The 17,424-nt window shown below is 39.2% G+C and overlaps 1 protein-coding gene across 8 annotated transcripts in view; it reads right to left on the reverse strand.

Moving 5' to 3' along the window:
- The window catches only part of KIAA1958 (KIAA1958 ortholog), a 120,670-nt gene that overhangs the window by 92,051 nt on the left and 11,195 nt on the right, over positions 1-17,424 (reverse strand). Inside the window, exon 1 of one of the 8 annotated variants that reach the window (XM_043927620.1) lies at positions 4,013-4,256. The exons of the other annotated variants lie outside the window; for them this stretch is intronic. The gene's annotated coding sequence lies outside the window, so the exon portion shown is untranslated. Of the gene's footprint in view, positions 1-4,012; positions 4,257-17,424 lie in introns of those variants that run through there. 8 annotated transcript variants of the gene reach the window in all.

Below are 17,424 nucleotides of genomic sequence, written 5' to 3' on the forward strand. Positions count from 1 at the left end.
GATGACAAAGATAGAAAATGATTAAGCATCAGGGTCTTGCTTTGAGTACCATGGGAGCACATACCAAGTGCATCTAACTCTGCATGAGATGGTAGGTGGAGAAGGATTCATAAACAAAGAAAGTCAAGTAGGTCCAAACAAGTTCTGTCTATGGGGTACAAAGCATAGTGATGGCTGGTGCTTGAAAGGCAAAGAGGACCAGTCAGTCAAGGGGTCTAGGGAATCAGCAGAGGGTTTTAAGGAAGATAATGGCATAGAAAGATGGGTGGGACAGGGTTCAGGCAGAGTGCTATCAGTTGTGAAGTTGTGGGAGCAGATCAGACAAAGACGGTGAATTGAAACAGAGGGGAGAGGACAGAGTTAAGAACTATTTAGGCGGTAAAATAGGCAGGTTTGACAATTATTGAATATGGATGGTGATGCCTCTTAACTTATTTCTCCATTTTACCCCTTGCCATCTTCAATCCATTCCCCCCAGAGCAGATATAGTTATCTTTTTAAAGCAGGGCTTTCCTGGTGGTCCAGGGGTTGTGAGTATGCCCTGCAATGCAGCAGACACTGATTCCATCCCTGGCTGGCCCGGGACGATCCTACATGCCATGGAGCAATCAAGCCCATGTGCCACAACTACTGAACCCACGCACCCTCAGCCTGTGCTCTGCAACAAGAGAAGCCACCACAATGGGAACCTGGGCACTGAGATGAAGAGCAGCCCCTGCTCTCCGCAACTAGACAAACTCCATGCACAGCAACAAAGACCCAGTGCAGCCAAAAATAGCTAAATACATAAATAAAATTATGTTTGGAAAAAACCTCACCTGCAAATCTTGTGAATTTTATTAAAAAAAAAAAAACAAACCATAAAGCAGATCATCTCACCCCTGCAATTAAAACCTGCTAATACCTTCACATTAGATATTCCGAAACTAAATTTCTCAGTGTGGTCTCCAAAAGGTAACATAATCAAATTCTTGCTTTCTTTTCTGACTTCATCATGTGCTACCCTCCTCCAGCTACAGTGCTTTTCTCTCATATCCTTAAATACATTAAGCTCCTTCCATTTTAGAGCCATTACTTCTGCCTGAAATATTGTCTATTTGTTCCATGGATCTCCACTTAAATTTTACCTCTGAAAAGGTACAAACCAAAAAGAAGGTCTCTTTCTTATCAATTACTCTCCATCACAGTATTCTGTTTCCTTTTTTGCACTTGAAATAATTTGCAAGTACAGCTGATTCTTGTTATCTGCAGTGGTTATGTTCTGTAAAGTCACTGCACTGAATTAGTGAATACTGAACTCCCAAAGGAAATAAAGGGTTAGGTTCCTGTGAACCTCTCGTCAAAAACTTTTCACCAACTGAACAACACATGATTTTGTTTTATCTGTGTTTCTGTTTAATGATACCTATTCAATACACGTACAGTACTGATTCATGAACACTGAATTCATGGCCAACAGTGCTATAACTCATGCCTGAACAAAGCTTTTGTTGCTGTTCACACTAAGTTATGTCCAACTCTTTGCGACCCTATGGACTGCAGCACACCAGGCTTCCCTGTCCTTCTCTATCTCCCTCAGTTTCTTCAAACTCATGTCCATTGAGTCGGTGATGTCATCCAACCATCTCATCCTCTGTCGTCCCCTTCTCCTCCTACCTTCAATCTTTCCCAGCATCAGGGTCTTTTCCAGTGAGTCAGTTCTTCCCATCAGGTGGCCAAAGTACTGGAGTTTCAGCTTTAGCATCAGTCCTTCCAATGAATATTCAGGGTTGATTTCCTTTAGGATGGACTGGTTTGATCTCCTTGCAGTCCAAGGGACTCTCAAGAGTCTTCTCCAACACCACAGTTCAAAAGCATCATTCTTCGGTGCTCAGCCTTCTTTAGGGTCCAACTCTCACATGTGTACATGACTAATGGAAAAACCATAGCCTTGACTAGATGGACCTTTGTCGGCAAAGTGATGTCTCTGCTTTTTAATATGCTGGCTAGGTTTATCTAACAAGTATATTCTCTGTAAGAGACATCACAGCTTCTTGTGCGTAGGAACACTACATGGCACTCTGGTATGCTTTGGGGCCATAAATAGTGGAGAGACCAACAAAAGCACAAATATGCAAAAAGCACATGGCACCAAATAGACCATAAAAAAGAGATTTGTTTATAGTATGATAACTGAAATAAAAAGGTCAAACGTTGCCCTGTTCAGCTTCAGCTGGGAATGTGTGCATCCATTCTAATTTTTTGCTGCTCTGTGCATGTCTGTGAATGACTACCGAAGTGCAGCAAGTACTGATTTCAGTTACAAACTAATGTTAGCAAGTATCTAGCTTCACACATTATGTCAGAGGCCAGGAGTGTTTGTCCTCTTAGCATCTGGTACTCAGTAGACATTCAATAAATATTCAAGAATAAATAAATGCATGAATGTCTAACAGGTATGTTGATATATAAACCTGAAGGTCAATCAGAGAAGAAGCTTAAGATAAAATACAGGCATGTGAAATAATCACAGGTGTGGTAAATGCTGGAAAAGAATTTAAACAAGGTGCTATATGATATGGGCTTCCCTGGTAGCTCAGGTGGTATAACGAATCTGTCTGCAATGCAGGAGACCCCAATACAATTCCTGAGTTGGGAAGATCCACTGGAGAAGGGATAGGCTACCCACTCCAGTATTCTTGGTCTTCCTTGGTGGCTCAGATGGTAAAGAATCTGCCTGCAAGGTGAGAGACCTGGGTTCAATCCCTGATTGGGAAGACCCCCTGGAGGAGGGGATGGCAACGCACTCCAGCATTCTCGCCTGGAGAATCCCATGGACAGAGGAGCCTGGCGGGCTACAGTCCATGTGGTTGCAAAGAGTCGGACATGACTGAGCAACTAAGCACAGCTATATGACAGAGAATTATTGAGGAGACTTAATTACGATGGTTCGGGAAGGTAATTCTGAAAACCTGACTCAAGCTGAGAACTGAGAAATATGAAGGAGCAAGTCGTGAAGCTGAGTGAGGGAAAAATTCCAGGCAAAGAGAACACTGAATGTAAAGAAAATGAAACAGGGAAGTGTCTTAATGCCCAGAAAATACTTTCTATTTAAAAGCTGAGATGAGAAGGTGGATACATGAACTTGTCAGTGCCTGAATGACTTCATCACAAACACCTCCCAAGCTCTTAGAACCAGTAACTTCAATCAGTTTAGCACTTCCCAGAAATGTACAAAGGGAGTTACTTTCACTGAACTCCAAAGAACAACTTAAATAAAAATGGACTTCAAGACTCCTGACAGTCAAAGATGAGGATGACACTGAGGGGATTAATTCACAGGGATAAGTCAAATAAAAAACGTAAAGGGAGTTTTCCAACTTCTCCCACTCCCAAGGCCCTTAATAATAGGGCCTGAATCCCTTTGTTTTATTCCTTCTCTTTGTGCTCACTCAGATTCAGTAAGTTAAGGGTATGTTTGTTCCTATTTTGACTAAGCAATAAGTCTGCAAAACAGAAACAATAATCAAGGGCACAATGTGGGTTCTCTCACCCAGAGGAAGTACAATTGTGGGACCCTATGAGGACTAGAAAATTACATACAAGAGAGATACATAATAAATTTCCCTTCATGTAACAAGTACTGGGCAAAATTACTTTTATATATGAATAACTGCAGCAATAAAGACCGATAAAGCAGGAGTAATGGCATCATTAGGAACAGCCAAATAATTCAGGCAACAAACAGACCACCAGTGGTCCCCAGAATCAGCCTACTTCACCTTACTGAGAACAAACCATTATGAATAGATGGAAACCACAGGAAATGCTCATTTTCTCAAGATCTGTATGTTTATAGAGAGGTCAACTGCTGTGGATTCCAGGAGAGAATGTACTTCTAGGGTTTATGGTCCTAGAGGATGGGCAATGGGCGAGTAATGGGAAATCAGAATAACGGAGAAAAGGAAATGTCACAGTCAACTCACAGCCAGCACAGCACAATGTTCTCTTGCTTATTCAGTATACAGAACACCTGTCCAAATACCTTTAGTGATGGAGTTATCTCTGACACACCAGTTAAGAGTCAGAATGTGTTAGATGCCTCACATACACTGTGCTGCGACCCTCTGCGGAGGGAGCCTGGGGAAACGCCAACGCACGGCGAGGCTCTTCACGAAGACGGAGTCCACAGCGGGTGAGCCACCTGCTACAGGCTGCAGTCAAGGGTCTGTCATAAAGACAACGCCATCATAATCAGGTTCTCAGGTCACCCCAAGAAATTCATTTAGCCCCCTGCGCTGACCAGAAATACACAACTAATACTTCTACCTGAAACAGCCAATTAAAAATTTTATCATTACTTCTACGAGAAAATGCAGTCCTGATTTACCATAGAGAAAGCAGCGAGTCCTTCGGAGGCACCGAAGCCCCATCCAGCAGGGCCCCTAAGGCGTCAGTGCAGCACCTTAGGGTACTGGGGTACTAATGCTCTTCTGCAGTGGCTACTTAAAGTAAAACTTAATGAAACACAACTAAAATTATGGTTCCTTACTAGCCACATGCAAAACGCTCAACAGCCACATGAGACTAATGGCGATCATATCTCTCTAGAAAGAGAACATTTCTAGAACATTTCCATCATCGCAGCAAGTTCTAGACAACACCACTCAACATCTTTATGAAGGAAAGCGTCTCAGAGCACCATAAAAGAGCTCTCTGGGAACAGATGGTAGTGATGATAGCACAACTGTGTGAATGTACTTCATGCCACTGAACTGCACACTTAAAAAGGGTTAAGATAGTAAATTTTATGTTACCCACCCCCAAAAGGCAGACTTCTCAGTTACATTCTCCCCTCATATTCCAAGGTGTGGCACAAAATTGTGGCTAGTTACTAAACTGAATCCCCGTCAACTGTGGGGCTCACCAAAGCCAAGAATTTGTAAGTGGTTCTAAACATATGAAAAAAAGGCTAATGCCTGCAGTCCATGTGCAGGACCACTACCCATGCTCTGGTTTTGAGATTTCACATATCCTTAGTTGGATCCATCCACATTCTATTTCAACAGCATTGTTATTAGATTGTTCTCAAATCCACCCGCCCCAACACACACACACAATTCCCCCTTTCAGAGATGTTAATCCCTTGGCACTAACATTGGTGCCACCATTACATCTTGTTGGCTTTGCATACATGGGAATATAGATGGGAAATGATGGATCAATACTGAAAAAAGGTGGGGGGTGGGAGGGAGGCTCAAGAGGGAGGTGATACATGTATACTCATAGCTGATTCACAATGTTGTAAAGCAGAAACCAACACAACTTTTAAAGCAATTATCTTCCAATTAAAAAGAAATTTAAATTTTTAATTAAAAAAATACTGGAAAAAAACAGCTGAAATCAATAAGAGAAATAAGATGGGGTGGAGAGAAACACCAAAAAACCACAAATTCCATTCTTTAGAAGTTCAAATTAGAAATGGTAAATCAGTTTGCTGGACAGAACAAGGGCAGCAAAAGTCTTGTGTGTGTGGGGCGGGGGGTGGGGTTTGACGAAGGCCCCAAGGTAAGAATAGCTCAAAATCTCAGCAATGTGATCTACAATTGTGTTTATTATTCAACTACAAACCTTGGTGCTCCCTCAGTTATGAAATCTTACTCAAAAATCCGGCTTTAACCTATGGTTGGGGGTGGGGGGTTGCCCATTTGGAACATTTGATACATGCAGTGACTTCTAAGAACACAACTCTCCACATAAGCAATGCCTACCCACCCACAGGTCCAAGAATAAAAGTGGAGCCATTTGAATCAGAGCCAACTTTATCACATTTCCATTTTGGGTTTTGATTTAGCATGTTTTTGTTTTTTTTTTAATTTTTTTTATTAGTTGGAAGCTAATTACTTCACAACATTTCAGTGGGTTTTGTCATACATTGATATGAATCAGCCATAGAGTTACACGTATTCCCCATCCCGATCCCCCCTCCCACCTCCCTCTCCACCCAGCATGGTTGATAAAGTTGTTATTAGCATTTCTTTTTTTTTTAGCATTTCTCTCTATATAAAAGAACATGCTAAATGGGACCTAATGATTTAGCATGTTCTTTTATATAGAGAGAAATGCTAAAAAAAAAAAAAAGAAATGCTAATAACAACTTTATCAACCATGCTTAGGTCATATACACTGAATTTTCTGTGGTTCTGATAAAATACCCACACTTAAACCTTTCCAGTCTGACTGAACAACCTGCCTTTGAAAGAAGCCAACTCTCCGGAAATGGCATCATATGTGTGATGTGGGTTTGACTGTAACAATATAGCAACTCACTCAGATGGACTGTTGGATGGATACTGAACCTACCAGCCCTTATGCCAACCACAAATCTTAAATGTAAGAGCTACTTGCAAATTTCCACTCATGACAAAGTTCCTGTGAAGTCTGTCTGTTAAGACAGAGTAGGACAAACTTAAAGCCTTCTTTTTTTTTTTTTTCAGAATTCAAGAAAAGAGTTTAAGATACACATTACCCCATAGGTCTTATCTCATCTGCTGTACACAGTGGATCAATACACCGCACAAGTTTTGGCATCAGACAGGTATGTTTCAAATCCTGGCTCCAGCAACTGCTAGCTGTTTAACTTTCAACAATTCACTTAACCTCTGAGACTCAATTTTCACATTTTAAAGATGAAAATAATAGTAATGGTTACCTTGGTTTTATGGCTGTAGTAAGATAACACATGTAAAAGACTGACATCATGTCCAGCAAAAAAGAAAAAAAACAAGACTTTCAGAAACTTCTCTGCATGACTGCCACTGCCCACTCCAGTCAATCACCTCTCCAGTTTTGCTATATATTCAGCACTCAAGTCACACAGTCCATCCTCAATAAGTGGTCACTATTATTTTTACAGTACTACACATCTCATCCAAACTAGCCCTAACCCCTGACCTCACCTCTGCTAGTTTGCAGATTCACTGACCCCATCTGCTCACTAATTATGGCACCTCAGAGCACACTCTTCAGCCAGCCAAAGCCCCTTCCTCTCTCCACATAGCACCCTGACACCTCCCCCAATAGCTGACTCGGCAGTGCCTGCTAATACTGGGCCAGTTTCATAGAGGTCTAGACTGACAACCTGTACTAAAATGACATTAGAGCGTGTGTTCACACACACACCTTCCAGGATGATTTTGCACAAAGGTTCACTGTTAATCATTTTTAGAAAAACATTCCACTAAAAAATTCTAAACTACCTTCCCTAGGACTTCCGAAAGTGTAAAACAGGATAAGGAAATTCCAGGCCCGAGACCAGACTTACAAACGGCTTATATTTCATGTAATCCAGGACAAAGCTTCTAAAGCCACATGGTTTGTACTTTAAAATCAACATATCTAATAATGCATGTATCTGAAAAATCTCACCATCTTTCCAAAACCATCCTCTTCCCTTAGCATCTGATTCTGACGTCACTTCTCAAATTAGGAGTCTTGAGCACCAAAAAGAAATCAGCTTCTGACGAATGGCAGTAATGATGGGTGGCTATGATGGCAGGAAAGATACCGGCCAGTTGTCATCACACAGCCCTGTATCTTGCTAATTCGGGTCACCCACACTTGTCACCCTGAGTACTCCTATCATCTACTTGACTCTAAAAGAAGTCTGGGCCATGTTAATTCAAATTTTCATTCTACCTATTGTGACCAAAAGACAGATGCTGAACACTAGGTCCACATAATGAGACTGAGTCCCTGTACCAGTGCCATGGGCAGCTATACCAAAGACCCACTAGAGGCTAAGCCAAGTCCTCCTGAGTTAGTATATTCATCTGGCCCACATGTAGACTCAGGGCTGCGTAAAGGGGATAAGCTTTATGGCTATACCCAAGGATCAAGCCACAGAAAAGGAGATAGGACAGATGGAAATAAGGAAGTTGATCTCAATTGGGCTCAACAAGGGTCTATGTCAAAGCAAACAATGAGAATGACTGCACATTTCAAGCCAATCATGGCCACAGTATGGAACCAAGGAGGAGGGAATCTTTCATGGTTCTTTCAAAGGCACCAGGAGCTGAGACAGGTGTAGGAAGCATAGCAACAGGACAGATATCAAACATGGTTCAGGCAAAGGCAAGCTAGCCTAGAGCTACTTAGAGATGGTAGAAATACTAAATACCAAGACAGTATTAAGACTTAGGTGGCTATTACTGGGGAGCAGTTATCAGGGATAAAGCACTAAAACGGAATGTGAGCTACCTCACCAGCAACATAAAATACTAGAGGACAACAAGGATCTGCAGTTTCTTGGGGAAAAGCTATTCAAAATCAGAATTCTATGCCCAGCAGTGATCATTCAAGTGTATGGACCAAAACAAAGTCACTTCATTCAGGGCATTTAAGGGTATAAAACAATCAGCCCAATTCACTTTTACTGGGGCAAAAATAGAGACTGTAGTCTGATAACATAAAAAATAAGAATAAAGATTCAAAACAGGTAAGAGAAAATCAGAAAAACAGAATTAGACCAGAATAGATATAAATTTTTTTTCAAATAGAGAATACACTCTTTTTCAGTGTGCATATACCTTTCTGAAAAATGATAATGCAATATGCTAAAAATGAACTCTCAAAGTTCCAAAACCCCCAAATCATATATAGGTCAGGGAATTCCCTGACAGTTCAATGGTTAAGACTCAATCCACATTCTTATTGCTGAAGGCCTGGGTTTGATCCCTGGTTGGGGAACTAAGATCCCTTAAGTCATGTGGCATGGCCAAACAATAAAATACATTAAAAAAAACATAGAGATCCTATTTATGATCAAAATGTAACAAAACTGAAAAGTATCATAATAATCAAAATAAGCATTTTAAAAATACTATTTTAAATAATAGTGTATAATTTAGAAATACAAGACTCTAAGAATATCACACATTAAAACCCAAGGAGAACAGGCAAACTAATGGACCCAGGAAGATGACTGCCTTATCTGCTTTTATTAGAAAAAGTGTTTCAAAAGATTGAAAATTTTAAAAATTAAATATTAAACTAACAAGCTTGAACATGATACAAGAAAACAGAAGAAAGAGATTATAAAGTAAAGGAGAAATTAACAGAATTGAAAACAAAACAAAGGAGGAGACTGCAACTTAGCAAGTCACATCATAAGGGAGAATAAAGATCAAATATAAACAGCATTTAGTAAGCACCTCCTAGCACCAGGTACTGTATGCCAGAATTGGGGACAGAATTGAAAAGGACCAAACATACGCTGGCGAGGTCCAAACCACAGACGGTCTAGAAAGGTTTACTAGAAGGAACACTTGACATTAGCATTTCTAGCTTCCATTTTTAATCTTTGCAGTTTGACTTTGTTCTTATTGGAAATTGAAAGTTTACATTTATTTGTATTTAATAACACAAACTTTTGATGATCTGGGCTTTTTCCTCTTTTAGAATACTTATAGTGAATAGTTACAGTGAAAAAAATCCATGTTACTTCTCACAGTTTCAAGTCTTGTTTATTTCTCTGTTCCTTCGATTTTCTTTCTGATCAGTGCTTCCGCTTCCTCTGCCACTCTCTTATCTGTAGGTTAAGCTTATGGGTGTTAATTTACAAAGGATGCCCACAATTTTTGACTGTAAAAATGTTCACCTAGAACCAATATATCTACTTACCTGGAGTAGACAGTGTTACGTAAGTGGTGGTAAAAGCATCAGATATATGCTGTTGTTTTATCAGACATACTAAATAATGCACAACTAATTCAAAATATCAATTTCATTCTGTCTCTAGTTACTCGAGATTATACTACATGCATTATCTTATCTACAACTGAAGGGTAGTACTTATACTCAAAGCCACTGCTAGGCTGAATTAAATTTCCTTGTAAATGATATACACGTACTTTATCTACCTCTGTCTTTTCTATTTTCCATCTTAAGAGTCTTTAAAATGTAAAAGCAATTTGAATTATCTGCTTCCTCTCTATTAGCCAATTTAATCGATCAAGCCAAGTGTAAAATAGCAAAAAACTGTTTTCACTTTGCCATTTTCCCCAACACATGAAACTTAAGAACTCTTTGATCTTAATTAAGATGACACTACCGAGGGGGCTGAAACACCTCTCCTCTATTAGACTGGTCCACTTCCCACAATATTGCATAATTCGGAGCAAGAGACAAAGTGATGTATTTATATCAGCACTTACTGAAATACTGAAATACTAATTAAACGCTTTAATAATTCAACAATTACATGAACACAGTCCAATGGGAGCAAATCATTCCCATGCGGTTACTGTTTTATCAGAAACAAGCTAGTATAAAAATGTTTTTGAGCTCTAAAAGGTACATCAGTACTTGTGGCAGCAATATTTAACTGCTGGAAATGCCTAAAAGAACTGTACGACTGGAATTTATTTTCATGATCACCACACCTATGTTGCGTCTCTTACACAATATTTATTCTTCCAATAAGCAGGCACTGAACACCTATGTACCAGGCATGAAGAAAGGCAAAAATTATTATAGAAAGTTTAGAAGAGACCCAAAGATAATTCAAAACCGCAACAAGTTCCTAAAGGCCATCTATATTTGCCTCTGATAAGGCTTTTGTTATTGTCAAATAACACAAATACCAGAGCATGTGATGCCTCACTGTGTCCAACATGTAAAAACTAGATCATAACTTGCAGTCTGTGACAACATGGATGGATCCAGAGGGTACTGCGCTTAGTGAAATGTAGACACAAAGACAAATAGCTGTACCATCTCACTTATATGTGGAATCCAAAAAGCAAAACAAATAAACAAAGCAAAATGAAAACAGACTCACATACATAGAGAGCAAACTGGTGATTGCCAGAGGGGAGGGGAAGAGGCTGAAGGGTTTGGCAAAATAGGTGAAGAGAATTAAGAGGTACAAACTTTCAGTAATAAAATAAACAAGCCAAAGAGGGTACAGTATACAGCACAGGACTATAGTCAATAATACTGTAATAAGTTTGTATGGGAACAAATGATTAATTCAACTTACTAGAGTGACCATTTCATAATGTAGGTAGATATCTGATCAGTATGTAGTACACTTGCAACTGACATAATATTATACATCAACTTACATTTCAATTAAAAAAATTAAATGATACTTTCAAAAGGATCCTGAACAGTTTGCAATGCTATGATCATAATTTTAGACATCATAGAGTAACATCTAATTTGTGTTAAATCTCATGTTAGTATAATAATAGTATAGATTAGTAAAAGCCACCTGATGTTCTATAGAGCAATCAACAGAGAAATAAATAACGAGTTAAAAACAGCAAGGAATGATATTTCTTCTGCTTTCTTTGAATGTCACTTATTTTAACTCTATGATTATTTTGTTCTTATTTATTTTATAGTTTTAGCTCTTACGTATTGTTGTTGATCCATTTTGAGTTAATTTTCACATTATGGCAGTCACTATGGAAAACAGTATGCAAGTTCCCCCCAAAACTGAAAATCCAGTGGCCAAATGATTCAGTAATCCCATTCCTGGGCATGTACGCAGGCATAATTCACACAGAACCATCATTAAAAAAAAATACACGCGCCCCTGTGTTCACAGCAGCACTATTTACAACAGCCAAGACACAGAAACAACCCAAATGTCCATCCATAGATGAATGGATAAAGAAGATCTGGTGCGCACACACACACACACACACACACTAGAATGTTACCTAAGCCATTAAAAAGAATGAAATAATGTCACCCAGAGACCGTCATACTGAGTGAAATAAGTCAGAGAAGGAGAAATATCGTATGACATCCTTTATATGTGGAATCTAAAAAGAAATGATACACATGAACTTATTTACAAAACAGAAACAGACTCACAAACTTAGATAACGAACTTATGGCTGCCAGGCAGGGGAAACGACAGGTAAAGGGTTAGGGAGCGTGGGATCAATACATACACACTGCTATATTTAAAACAGATAACCACCAAGGTCCTGCTGCACAGCACGGGGAACTCTGCTCAATGCTAGGTGGCAGCCTGGATGGGAGGGGAGTTTGGGGGAGAATGGGTACCTGTATGTATGACTGAGCTCCTTTGCTATCCACCTGAAACTACTGCAAAATTGTTAATCAGCTATACTCCAATAAGATATAAAAAGTTAAAAAATTTTGTGAAATAAGTCAGAGAAAGACAAACACCACATGTCTTCACTTATATGTGGAACTTTGAAAACAAAGTAAGACAGAAAACCAAAATGAAAACAGACTCATAGATACAGAGAACAAACTGGTGGATGCCAGAAGTGAGAGGGCTAGGGATGGGGGGGTTAAACAGGTGAAGGGGATTAAAAGGTACAAACCTCCAGTAATAAAATAAGTAAGCCACAGGGATGTAATACACAGCATAAGGAATATGGTCAATAATACTGTCATAATTTGTATGAGGACACATGATTATTAGATTTATGGTGATCATTTCATAATGCATGAAAATGTACATCACTATGTAATAAACCTGAAACTAATATCGTACATCAACTACATACTTTTAAAGCAATAGCAGAACGGTAAGAATATATTAAAAACAAAACAAAAAACAATTCTCAAATGTTTAATAATATATATTTTTATGACATGACTTTTAGCTGCTGTCTCACCTTCCAGCTAGACTGAATCAGATTTTAAACCATCCTTATGGCATTGTACATATGCAGGGAGCAAACACAATCTATTGAAGCGAAGCAGTGTGTGTAAAGGGGCTCAATTAAATGGTGGAATGTTTCTTGTAAATTAAAGCCCTACTGAATAATCATCTTCCATGCAAATTATCTTTCATGGGGTGTTCCAACAATGTGCCATCATCATATGTAGCCACTTTAATACATGCTTATTTGTAATGCTTGACATAATGAATTCTCCCTCTTTATTCCATAGAAATGAGAATGAGAATTTAAGCTTTTTAATTTTTCCTTGCTAGACTGCCTTTGTGAGTGCACCAGTAGTGAGACACTATTTTTTCAAAACCTATAGTGCAGAAGAATGATTTATCCAGATGCACACTACTAGCACATTTATCAGAAACAGCAGTTTAAATGGATTTCTGATGAAGAAAAAAACCATATTATCCTCTCCTCCTTCAACAAAGTAAAATTTCCCTGGATGCCCATAAGCTCACTCTCCTAATCCTTATCTCAAATCTTTAAGGTTTCTATCCTTAGACAAAAAGTCATATGCTAAAACATAAATACACAAAATAGAATTTGTTAGCATAATGCATCAGGGGTCCACATATTTCCTAAAATTTATACAAAATCAGATGCTGCATGTGCAAGTGTGCACTTTCTGAGAAGGCAGTTTTTTATTCTTTTCAAAAAATATTTTATTGAAATATTACTGACTTATAACATTGTGTTAATTTCTGCTGTGCAGCAAAGTGATTCAGTTTTATATGTATACACATACACATTCTTTTTTCATATTAATTATCTATTATGGTTTATCACACAGTATTGAATATAGTTCCCTGTGCTACACACAGTAGGACCTTGCTGCTTGAGAATGCAAAGTTTTTAATCTGATTCCTAAAGGGGTGAAAAAAGACAAAAAGATTAAGAATTAACAAGTTAAGCTAAAAGATACACTCTCACAGAGTCACAGTTGATGGTACAAGTACAGAAAGTTTGACTGATGTCCAACGGATACAAATTTAGTTCCCTAGGTGCTAACATGCTACATGTTTATCACACAGAACAAAGATGTCTACTCAAAGGGATCAAATTAAAATACTCATAGTCATTTCTTTAAACCTAAAGAGAGATCCCACACATCCTTCCTAAGCACTCCAGATTAATTACATGCATTTGAAGTATCAACTGAAGCCCTGAAAAGAATAACTGACAAGGGTGTTAAGGGGGACTCTGAGTCATATCTGAGGACAAGAGCCTGGTGTACCAGCAGAAGGCTGGTCAAGAGAGGCTAATTCATCGGCACAGTTTCATGTTTCATGAAGGTCTCTGTAAACATAAGGTTTCCTTCTCCCTCCCCCTAAATGGTCCTAAAAGTCCTTAGCTTAACTATTAACTAAATCATAAACACTAAACTGCATTTTACTCAGAAGTCTTTCCAATCACTCTAATATAATGAACTAGAAAAATTCCCAGGAACCTTTAGGTTCAATTAAATACCACAACTGCTACAACAGCAATATACTACCGAGCACTTCAGTACCCGAGTCCTGTTAGGAACTCACTACCAAAACCACGACACTTCTAGTTAATAAGCGCCATTCCCAGGCTCTATTCAAAATTAATGTGCCCACAGAAACCCTAAGTAACAATGCATGATTTTGCAAGGAAGGCAGAACTTTCTTATAAAGCTAGTGTGGCAGAAACACTGCTGACTGTATTTGCATTGATCCAAATATGTTAAAAAAAAATTTTTTTTTAAAAGCAGCTTGAGGAAGGACTACTTCTGAAGACATAGCACTGAACAATATCAACATTGCAAAAAAATTTCAGTTTTTTCCGAACGAGTATAAAGCAACAGAATCTTATGCAATCCACAAATAGGCAAACACACAAAATACATTAGGGACATTCTGTGTGTGTAAAACTATCTTTAAAATAAAGAACACAAAGAAAAACACAATTAACTTTTTTTCCCTGCATTTTTAAAAATAAAATGTCACAGTACTCTGTAAGTTTTATTTTTCATATTTCAAACTTTACCAAAAGCTTTCCCATATGATATTTTGGAAACTGTCATTTTCTAGAAAAAAAAATTAAATTGTTAATTCTTAAATACAACCATTACGTGAGCTCAATGGCCTTCAGCCTGTCTTGAGTTTAGGGAACAGCCAAATACTAGAATTCTGGTTATATACCTCAGAGGGCCGAGTCACAGCCTCACGCATCACTCTCTATTTGATCCCCTTGCCCTAGTGTGTCCATTTAAACAGAGTTCTTTACTGTCCTGACCTACATACTCACAAAGCAAAGTGCTCGCACGCTCCAGTAAACAAGCAACCTTTCCTAGTGGTGGCTGGACACTGTCCTTTACCTTTTACCACTCATTCTGCCCCACGTTTCACCACGTGACCCACTTAGACCTAAGACAAGTTTCTCCTACTGAAATAAAAATAAACATTATTTTCCATGAACTCTGATAACCATCTGAGGGTTTACAGTGTAAGTGCTACAATTGTTGTTGTTCAGTCGTTCAGCCGTGTCTGACTCTCTGCGACCCCGTGGACTGCAGCACGCCAGGCTTCCCTATCCTCCACCATCTCCCGGAGCTTGCTCAAACTCATGTCCATTGAGTCGGTGATGCCATCCAACCAGCTCGTCCTCTGTCATCCCCTTCTCCTCCTGCCTTCAGTCTCTCAGCATCGGGGTCTTTTCTGATGAACAACACAGTGTGAGTGCTACAACAGCACACTAAAGCCACTGTGCAAGTTAAAATGATTAGGCTGTGGTGCTGGAGAAGACTCTTGAGAGTCCTTTGGGCTGCAAGGAGATTATACCAGTCAATCTTGAAATTAACCCTGAATATTCATTGGAAGGACTGATGCTGAAGCTCCAGTACTGTGGCCACCGGATACAAAGAACTGACTCACTGGAAAAGACCCCGATGCTGGGAAGGATTGAGGGTAGGAAGAGAAGGGGGCCACAGAGGAAGAGACGGTTAGACAGAATCAACGACTCATGGACATGAATTTGAGCAAACTCAGGGAGACAGTGAGACAGAGGAGCCTAGTGTGCCGCATGTAGTCCATGGGGTCACAGAGTCAAACACAACTTAGCAACTGAACAACACATTCTCAATGAATTCCTATATGCCAGCTGCAAGGTCCAAGTACAGAGGTGCACATAGACGCTCAATAATACAAGTGTCTGTTGGACTTGATTTTCTCTAGGACCTAGTGTTTAAATGCCTTCCCTTGTAGACACCTAGACCTCAATAATAATCTGTCCTACGTGCCTCACATTCTGCTCACATAAATTCATTTAATGTTCACAACAGCCCTGGGAGGCATATACTTAGTACACTGTGTGCGTCAGTCGTGTCCAACTCTTTGTGACCCCGTGGACTGTAGCCCGCCAGGCTCCTCTGTCCATGGGCTTCTCCAGACAAGAATACTGGAGTGAGTTGCCATTTCCTTCTCCAATACTTAGTATTATATCCTTTTTATAAATGTGAAACTAAAGCACGGAGAAGTTAAGTACCAATAAGGACCAGAAACAAAATTTAAACCCAGGCAGTCTGAGTCCCAAATCCAAGTTCTTAACCAGGGTGCTAGTCAAAAGAATTCATTACTATCACCATATTTGCTACAACAGTTCTGTGCTGAGAAGGTATCAACAGAACAGATTTAGACATTATTATTTGCAAGGATTTTCAATTTAAAAATTAGGTAAATTATTAATCATAAAAATCACTAAAGTGTTAGAAAACTTCATATAAAATGGTGCTGAAGCATACAAACACCTACAAAAAAGAACTAGAAGCCCAAGTTCTTTTTCTCCTCTTGATCATTTTCTTACCCATAAAATATAGGGGCTAAAATGTAAAACAGATCATTCCTACAATGTACAAACACTGAAAAATTAATCATTAAAAAAACAGCTATGCAGAACTCCCTGCGGCCCCAGTGATTAGAACTCCTAGCTTTCATTGCCGAGGGCCTGGGTTCAACCCCTGGTTGGGGAGCTAAGATTCAGCCGTGTACGTGTGGGTATGTGGGTGAGTGAGTGAGTGAGTGAGTGAGTGAGAGTGCGTGTGTGTGTGTCTGTCTGTCTGTCTGGTTTAGTCACTCAATCATGTTCGACTCTTTGTGACCCATGGACTGTAACTTGCCAGGCTCCTCTGTCCATGGAATTCTCCAGACAAGAACACTGCAGTGGGTAGCCATTCCCTTCTCCAGATCTTCCAAACCCAGAGATCAAGCCGGGATCTCCTGTATTGCAGGTGGATTCTTTACCAGCTGAGCCACCAGGGTGGAACAGCCAAAAAAAAAACCCCAAAATGCAGCAACTCCTCAGATGATTCAAGACACTGCTGCCTACCAGCAGATTACAATCAACTTCAGGAGGATCTAAAGTACTCAATTTGTAAAGTATTCAAAGACAAAGATATCCTTTAAGTTTCTTTAAAATCTTTTACGTTTTAAAATATGTTTACTATAAAATATAGCCAAATTATAAGCATTGGTGCTATAGTGGTGAGCATAGCTGCCTTCCAAATTATAGAACATTTAACAAAAAGAAAAATATAATTCACAACCCAGGACATTAGCATTTTAGGGTATTTTCTTCCAATCTTTTCCTTATGCATTGCTTTATGTAACTATCATTATTAAGCAGAGAAAGAGGGAGGGAAAGTAGAAGAGAGAGAGATTTTTTTTAACCTCAACAACTTATAGTAGGCATTTTTCATGCT

The sequence above is a fragment of the Cervus elaphus genome, chromosome 16 (genome assembly GCF_910594005.1).
Source record: "Cervus elaphus chromosome 16, mCerEla1.1, whole genome shotgun sequence".
NCBI classification, from domain to species: Eukaryota; Metazoa; Chordata; class Mammalia; order Artiodactyla; family Cervidae; genus Cervus; species Cervus elaphus.